At 41.4% G+C, this 8883-nt stretch overlaps 1 pseudogene; it reads right to left on the bottom strand.

The window, feature by feature from the left end:
• Nucleotides 1-7070: 7070 nt before the first annotated feature.
• Nucleotides 7071-8880, bottom strand: LOC109198789 (mitochondrial ubiquitin ligase activator of nfkb 1-A-like; annotated as a pseudogene).
• Between the last annotated feature and the right edge of the window lie 3 nt (nt 8881-8883).

Below are 8883 nucleotides of genomic sequence, written 5' to 3'. Positions count from 1 at the left end.
TGTTTTAATAGTGTGATTTGGCCACCTGAACATCCTACCTAAATAAATCCAAGCAGAAGCATGTTTATAGTGTGATTTGGCCACCTGAACATCCTACCTAAATAAATCCAAGCGAAGCTGTTTTATAGTGTGATTTGGCCACCTGAACATCCTACCTAAATAAATCCAAGCAGTGTTTTAATAGTGTGATTTGCCACCTGAACATCCTACCTAAATAAATCCAAGCTAAGCATGTTTTATAGTGTGATTTGGCCATCTGAACATCCTAACTAAATAAATCCAAGCTTGAAGCATGTTTTAATAGTGTGATTTGGCCACCTGAACATCCTACCTAAATAAATCCAAGCAGTAGTTTTAATAGTGTGATTTGGCCACCTGAACATCCTACCTAAATAAATCCAAGCAGGAAGCATGTTTTAATAGTGTGATTTGGCCACCTGAACATCCTACCTAAATAAATCCAAGCAGTAGTTTTAATAGTGTGATTTGGCCACCTGACATCCTACCTAAATAAATCCAAGCATAGTTTTAATAGTGTGATTTGGCCACCTGAACATCCTACCTAAATAAATCCAAGCTGAAGCATGTTTTAATAGTGTGATTTGGCCACTGAACATCCTACCTAAATAAATCCAAGCTTGAAGCATGTTTAATAGTGTGATTTGGCCACCTGAACATCCTACCTAAATAAATCCAAGCAGGAAGCATGTTTTAATAGTGTGATTTGGCCACCTGAACATCCTACCTAAATAAATCCAAGCAGTAGTTTTAATAGTGTGATTTGGCCACCTGAACATCCTACCTAAATAAATCCAAGCTTGAAGCATGTTTTAATAGTGTGATTTGGCCACCTGAACATCCTACCTAAATAAATCCAAGCGAAGCATGTTTTAATAGTGTGATTTGGCCACTGAACATCCTACCTAAATAAATCCAAGCAGTAAGCATGTTTTAATAGTGTGATTTGGCCACCTGAACATCCTACCTAAATAATCCAAGCAGTAAGCATGTTTTAATAGTGTGATTTGGCCATCTGAACATCCTACCTAAATAAATCCAAGCAGTAAGCATGTTTTAATAGTGTGATTTGGCCACCTGAACATCCTACCTAAATAAATCCAAGCTTGAAGCATGTTTTAATAGTGTGATTTGGCCATCTGAACATCCTACCTAAATAAATCCAAGCAGTAAGCATGTTTTAATAGTGTGATTTGGCCACCTGAACATCCTACCTAAATAAATCCAAGCTAAGCATGTTTTAATAGTGTGATTTGGCCACCTGAACATCCTACCTAAATAAATCCAAGCAGTAGTTTTAATAGTGTGATTTGGCCATCTGAACATCCTACCTAAATAAATCCAAGCAGTAGATGTTTAATAGTGTGATTTGGCCACCTGAACATCCTACCTAAATAAATCCAAGCAGAAGAGTTTAATAGTGTGATTTGCCACTGAAATCCTACTAAATAAATCCAAGCTGAAGCATGTTTTAATAGTGTGATTTGGCCATCTGAACATCCTACCTAAATAAATCCAAGCAGGAAGATGTTTTGATAGTGTGATTTGGCCATCTGAACATCCTACCTAAATAAATCCAAGCTGAAGCATGTTTTAATAGTGTGATTTGGCCATCTGAACATCCTACCTAAATAAATCCAAGCTTGAAGCATGTTTTAATAGTGTGATTTGGCCATCTGAACATCCTACCTAAATAAATCCAAGCTTGAAGCATGTTTTAATAGTGTGATTTGGCCATCTGAACATCCTACCTAAATAAATCCAAGCTTGAAGCATGTTTTAATAGTGTGATTTGGCCATCTGAACATCCTACCTAAATAAATCCAAGCAGTAGTTTTAATAGTGTGATTTGGCCACCTGAACATCCTACCTAAATAAATCCAAGCTTGAAGCATGTTTTAATAGTGTGATTTGGCCACCTGACCATCCTACCTAAATAAATCCAAGCAGTAGTTTTAATAGTGTGATTTGGCCACTGAACATCCTACCTAAATAAATCCAAGCTTGAAGCACGTTTTAATAGTGTGATTTGGCCACCTGAACATCCTACCTAAATAAATCCAAGCAGGAAGCATGTTTTGATAGTGTGATTTGGCCATCTGAACATCCTACCTAAATAAATCCAAGCAGAAGCATGTTTTATAGTGTGATTGGCCACCTGAACATCCTACCTAAATAAATCCAAGCAGTAGTTTTCATAGTGTGATTTGGCCACCTGAACATCCTACCTAAATAAATCCAAGCAGTAAGCATGTTTCAATAGTGTGATTTGGCCATCTGAACATCCTACCTATCGATATGTACGATGTAGCCATTAACCACGTAAGGTAGCATATTTTGATAAGGTAGCATGGATTGATAGACTAGACCATAAATTTACGCTACGGTAGGATGTTTTGACAAGGTATGACGTTTTGTCAGAACACCGGCTCCCATTCAATTTATGTTTTGATGCGCCAGTGCAGACATTGGGTGGGTGTTTTGTTATGATTGTACATGATATGCAAAATCATGCAGATAAACATATCAGTAGCAGCCTCCTGATTTACGTACTGTAATAGTGTTTGTTCAGACAGAAACATACATTTAAGTTTTACTGTTTATTCTCTGAAGTGTAGCCAGAGCAGTTTATCTGATTGCACATTGTTCTGTATGTATAACAACATATGGCTAATAGTTTTGGTTTGTCTGTAGCTCTGCTTGTGTTATCAGTCACATGCTCTAGCAGTTCATACAAAGAGGAACCATGTGGCTTCAGCAACAGAAGTTGATGGCCATTAAGATTTCTCTCTCACTTAGCAGTCCAGACTGCAATTGCAGTACACATTTCTCATATGTTGGTTTTGTTCATATTGGGTTAAGAGGGGTTTTTAGGATAGATCTTAAATACTCATGAGGATTGTTTAAGTTAACCGACTTGAAAGTAGTGACATTAATAATCTTCTCAGGACGGAGAAAAGACCAAACTTGGAGTGGGCTGAGACATAGCAGCAGTAATGCCAGACATGCTGCTTGCTAATCTAAGGTTAGTTGGAGTGCTGACTAATACTGACATTCTTCTAGTGTCAAGCGACCTTTAACCCACTGAATATTTATGGAGGTCTTAAAGCATCAGTAGTCACAACAATTATGCATTCTAACAATGCAAAAGCACAGTTCTAAATATAAGAACTGGATCATATGTGAAAAGAAACTCCTTAAAACACACAAGTTTCTGAATATTTTTCGTAATTTGCACAACCATTTCTTTCAGTCATTCTGCAAAAAAGAATGCTTAAAACCATATTGCTCATGGGGACATTTTGATATTGCAATTATATCACCTTGGAGCTTTGCTTTTAAGTAACAGGCATTGTTATACTGTCTCTTAATAATGTGAAAATATAACATCGAACCCTCAAATAATTACATTTTGACCTATCTGATTTTGTTTTGCTCATTTTTATTCAGGTCTGTTGGCCCTCACAAGTCAACTAAAATATGGCACGCATAGATTTTACACAAAACCCCAGGATAGTCCATTCTCTATATGACAATTAACTAACAGTACAATAGTGTCCCAAAGCCCCAATTATTCCTAAAACAATATTTCTCTTTGACAAAGGCTGTAAATTATAACTTCAAAGAACCAGACAGAGACACAAATATGCAAACAACCCCATTTCCAAAAAAGCTTTGCACTGTATAAAATGTAGATATAAACCAAATGAAACTATAAAACCACAACAGAAGATAAATAATATCATACGAGCAAAAAAGATCTTAAGCGAATTGGATCAGGGCTATGTTTACCACTGTGTATCGTACCCTCTTTTTAACAACAGCCTGTAATGTTCTGGAACTGAGGAGACCAGCTGCTGGACGTTTGGAGAGGAATTTGTCCCGTTCTTGTCTGATATAGGATTCCAGATCCTCAACTGTCTTTTTTTTTTTTTTTTTTAAATCATACTTTTAATTACATGATCCACCAAATGTTTTCTTAGATGTGTTGCTGCCATTAAAATGAAAGTTACCTAATATTTTTAATACGCATGTGGCAAGGATGCTTAAAACCATATTGCTCATGGGACATTTTGATATTACAATTATATCACCTTGGAGCTTTGCTTTTAAGGTCCTTGCCACTCCAGACCATTACAGACTACAGGACCACCAAACCCTCCCCCACATCCTCTGATGCCTCCTTCCTCAACGAGCTCAACAACTTTTATGCTCGTTTGAGCGAGGCAACCCCACAACCACAACCATAACAGACATGACGCCAGACCACCAACCTCTGACTCTCTCCCCCACCGATGTAGGAGCGGTGCTGAGCAGGATCAATGTCCACAAGGCTGCAGGTCCTGATGGTATCCCCGGGCGTGTTCTCAGAGCGTGTTCTGGGGAGCTTGCAGGAGTCCTGACAGACATATTCAACCTGTCCTTGGCCCACGCTGTGGTACCGGCCTGCTTCAAATCCACCTCCATCGTCCCGATACCCAAAAACTCCAACCCATCTAGCCTCATTGACTACCGCCCAGTAGCCCTCACCCCATCATCACTAAGTGCTTAGAGCAGCTGGTCTTAGCACACTTCAAATCCTGTCTCCCCCCCACCCTGGACCCCCACCAATTTGCATACCGCCAGAACAGGAGCACAGAGGATGCAGTGTCCATCGCACTGCACTCTGTCCTCTCACACCTGGACAACAACAACACCTACGCCAGAATGCTGTTTATAGACTTCAGTTCAGCATTCAACACAATCCACCCCTCACAACTCATCAGGAAACTGACAGACCTGGGCATCAGTTCCCTCATCTGCAAATGGTTACTGGACTTCCTGACCAACCGCCCCAACATGTCCGACTGGATAACCGCTGCTCATCAACAATCACAATGAACACCGGTGTACCACAAGGCTGTGTGATGAGCCCTTTCCTCTACTCCCTCTTCACCCACGACTGCAGACCTGCTGATGGTTCCAACACCATCATTAAGTTTGCAGATGACACCACGGTGATTGGCCTCATCAGTGACAACGACGAGGCCGCCTACAGGGAGGAGGTGGATCGTCTGGCTGAGTGGTGCGACACAAACAACCTGCTGCTTAACACCGAGAAGACTAAGGAGCTCATCGTGGACTACAGGAGGAATGCTGACCCACATCCACCCATCCACATTAAGGGGACGGCTGTGGAGCGTGTGAGCAGCTTCAAGTTCCTGGGAGTCCACATCTCCGAGGATCTCACCTGGACGACCAACTGCTCCAAGCTGGTCAAGAAGGCTCACCAGCGCCTCTTCTTCTTGAGGACTCTGAGGAAGAACCACCTGTCCTCAGACATCCTGGTGAACTTCTATCGCTGCACCATCGAGAGCATCCTGACCAACTGTATAACAGTCTGGTACGGGAACTGCTCTGCCTCGGACCGGAAGGCGTTGCAGAGGGTCGTGAAAACTGCCCAGCGCATCGCCGGAGCACCACTTCCTGCCATAAAGGACATCTACAGGAAGCGGTGTCTGAAAAGGGCTGGGAAAATCATCAGAGACCCCAGTCACCCATCACATAGACTCTTCACCCTCCTGCCCTCTGGGAGGCGCTACAGGAGCCTCCGGACTAAGACCACCAGGTACCGGAACAGCTTCTTCCCCACAGCTGTCAGACTCCTGAACTCTGCTCCTGACATCTGACCCACGTTAAACTCATGGACTGAACATACACACACCCACAACCACTAGCACTTTACCACTACTGTATAGTTCTGTGTAGATAATCATTCTGTACATACGATAATTTTTAATCCCACAACTGTTTATAACTTACATAGTTCACATTCTGTATAACTGTATTTCTCAGATTTCTGTATAGTTTTTATTTCATATTTATATCCTGTTCATAGCCTGTACATAGCTTGTACTCACTACAGCCTGTACATACTTATAGTTATAGAATATTCATAACATACTTCACACTGTGTACATTATAACATACCATAATAGACCCATTTCTGTAATATACTTACACATCTCTATTATTGCTAATTTATATTGTAATATATCTATATCACGACTAAAGCACTTTCTGGATGGATGCAAACTGCATTTCGTTGCCCTGTACCTGTGACATGTGCAATGACAATAAAGTTGAATTCTATTCTATTCTATTCTAATGAAATAGTAAAATGTCTTAGTTTAAACATTTTACTTGTTTTCTATATTTATTTTTAAGAAAACATGAGTTTAAGAGATTTTTATTTGCGGTCCAGAATTTCAGTGGCCATGTGTCTGGGCTGATGCTTGCTGATAACTAGAAGAACAGTTGCTTGTATTTGTCTGGTGATTCAAAGATATCCGGCAACCGTACAGCGCTCTGACTACTGCGTCCAAAGTGTTTATAAAATCAACAAAAATGTTATTCAATGCACTGTTCTTGCAGTCGTACTAGTATAACGATCATGTCCACAGTGTGTCTGTGAAGGTTCTCAGTCATCCAGGTCATCGTAGTTAAAGGAGTTTGCAAAGAAAGCGTCTGGACTTCTTTAAGTTGCTTGAAGACGTTTCACCTCTCATCCGAGAAGCTTCTTCAGTTCTAAGGTCAAATGGCCGAGAGTCCCAGATTTAAACCCAGTGGGAGTATCCCCCCAATGAGGGACAAAGGACCCCCTGGTGATCCTCTAATCACATGCGCCAAGGTGTGAGAGCGGGTGTGGGACCTAATCAGCCAGGGTTTCAGGTGAGCCCATTGTGAAACCTGGCCCCACCTTGTCATGTGAATTCCTGAGGTCAGATGGACCTCGGCCATTTGACCTTAGAACTGAAGAAGCTTCTCGGATGAGAGGTGAACTCCTTTGACCATGTCCACAGTGGGTGAAAGACTGGAAGCCACACTGGCTTTCAGGAAAAATCTCTTCTAATAGATATTTCTGAAGGTGACAGAGGATTTTGGCTACAGTAGCAATTTAGCAGCAACAGCAAGAAGGTAAATTTCACAATGGTTTCCACAGTCTGCACAGTGCACAGTCTTTTTTGTTTGTACATTGTGAAGATTTGAGCATCCACGTATCCTTGTTTTTGAACAGCTAGAACAGTTTTCTATGCTCCCAGCACTTGTTGAAGTATTTTCTATCTTTCCGACCACTGTATTGATATATTTGTACAGGCAATCAATTCCAGGAGCTGTAGTCAGATGTGCATTTGTCTGTGTAAGCTGGCTGGTAGCACCAACTGTTTCTTCAAAGCTTGGGTCATCAGTCTTCAGAGGGATTAAGGCTGCTGTCCCAGTTAAAATCCCAGCAAAAAAATGCTTCCTTGAACCGGTGAATGAGGGAAGTTGTGTAAAGTGCTTTGAGTGCTCAGGCAGGGCAGGAAAGCACTATAAAAGAATCAGTCCATTTACTTTAAAGTACCATCACTCAGTAGAAAATGCTAAAACAAGGCACATGAGCACTCAGCAAAACAAACATCTGTATTGCACAAGTTTACACATTTTTCCACTTGTTTTATATTCCCATATTTCCCACAACAAATCTCCGTTATGGACAAAATGTTTTCACAACATGACTCACATTTAATTTTTGATTTAATAAGTGTAGCAGTTTAGACTCGAAGCTTCTACTGAGGTGACCTGCTTCCACAGCTACGTCAGACTTGATACAGAGGTAGCACTCTTACAATCCTCTGTCTACAAATAGGGCAATATTGCTGTGGCAGAGCCTGGTAGCAGGTGTGGCAGCAGCACACGTGTCCACAGTCCAACAAGACACAGATACAGGGCTGATTGAGGCAAATAACACACATGGCCACGCCTTGAAGGTTGTCCTGTCCTGGTACATTATTTTGCTGTCTTGCGGCTTCAGCCAGCAGTCTGTTAAATTCCTTTCTTTCCTGCTCCCTGTGAGCCTCAAGGTGGCGGTAGTAGCGTAACCTGGCCCAGAAATTGATTGCTGCCCCTGCCAAAGCAGAAATAATGACCTACACTTTCCACCAAAAAGTTCTCATTCTCTCCTTGTGTGGCGTCGAAGTCCACTGGGGTCAGGAAGTACTGTGAACCGTTAGAAGGGGGTCGAAGACTCAGAGTGCCATCTGTGTCCAGCTTCAACTCGCCTACACCCGTAATATTTGTCCCCACCTGGAACAAAGGTGTGTCACTTATCAAAAAGAATAAATTATTAATTGTCAACGGAGAGTTGTACTTAGTAGTCAGTATAAGCTTTTAATGATATAAGTTTGCATATGATAGAATACTGTATGTTGACCTTTTGATGACTTAGACTGTTGTCCACTACAGGACTGTTTTATAAATTCTTTCTCACAGCTGAACAAGCTGTTATTATTTCACTCCTGCCAGAAGAGGAGAGCTGGACACTCTTATCTGACGCTCCCTAACAAGAAGAGAGGCCGCGTCCTTCTGTATCCACAACACACATGCATACACCTAAACCGCTCTTATCTTCACTCCTACGCACTAACTTTCTCTGCCTATGAATAGACGTATTACTGTTGTATTATTTTTGCATATAAATAAAGACAAGTGCAAGAACAGAGCGCTGATCACAGGCCCCCACTCTGTTGTGAGCGTTCTGTGACCGCCCTTGTATACAAGTGAAAAACACAGCGTCTGTGTGTTTTCTACCCTTAGACTTAGCTGAAGAAGTGTCTTTAGAATAAATCTCTTGACATTATATTGGCAGTAAATTAGGCTTTATGAAGTGAACACTAATTCATTCAGTTTGAATATAATGACTTACTTTAGAATTCCCTCGATCTCCAGTTGACCTTTTGGCTTCTCCCCAGTAAAGTACTGTCCAACGAGGTCACCCAAACTGTGACTGACCTGGTGAAACTTCTCATATGTGACCTCCTTGTCCAGACCAGCGGCCGGTAAAGG

This window comes from Oreochromis niloticus, unplaced genomic scaffold, assembly GCF_001858045.2.
Source record: "Oreochromis niloticus isolate F11D_XX unplaced genomic scaffold, O_niloticus_UMD_NMBU tig00006523_pilon, whole genome shotgun sequence".
NCBI lineage: Eukaryota > Metazoa > Chordata > Actinopteri > Cichliformes > Cichlidae > Oreochromis > Oreochromis niloticus.
This window is presented reverse-complemented; position numbering and strand designations above follow the sequence as displayed.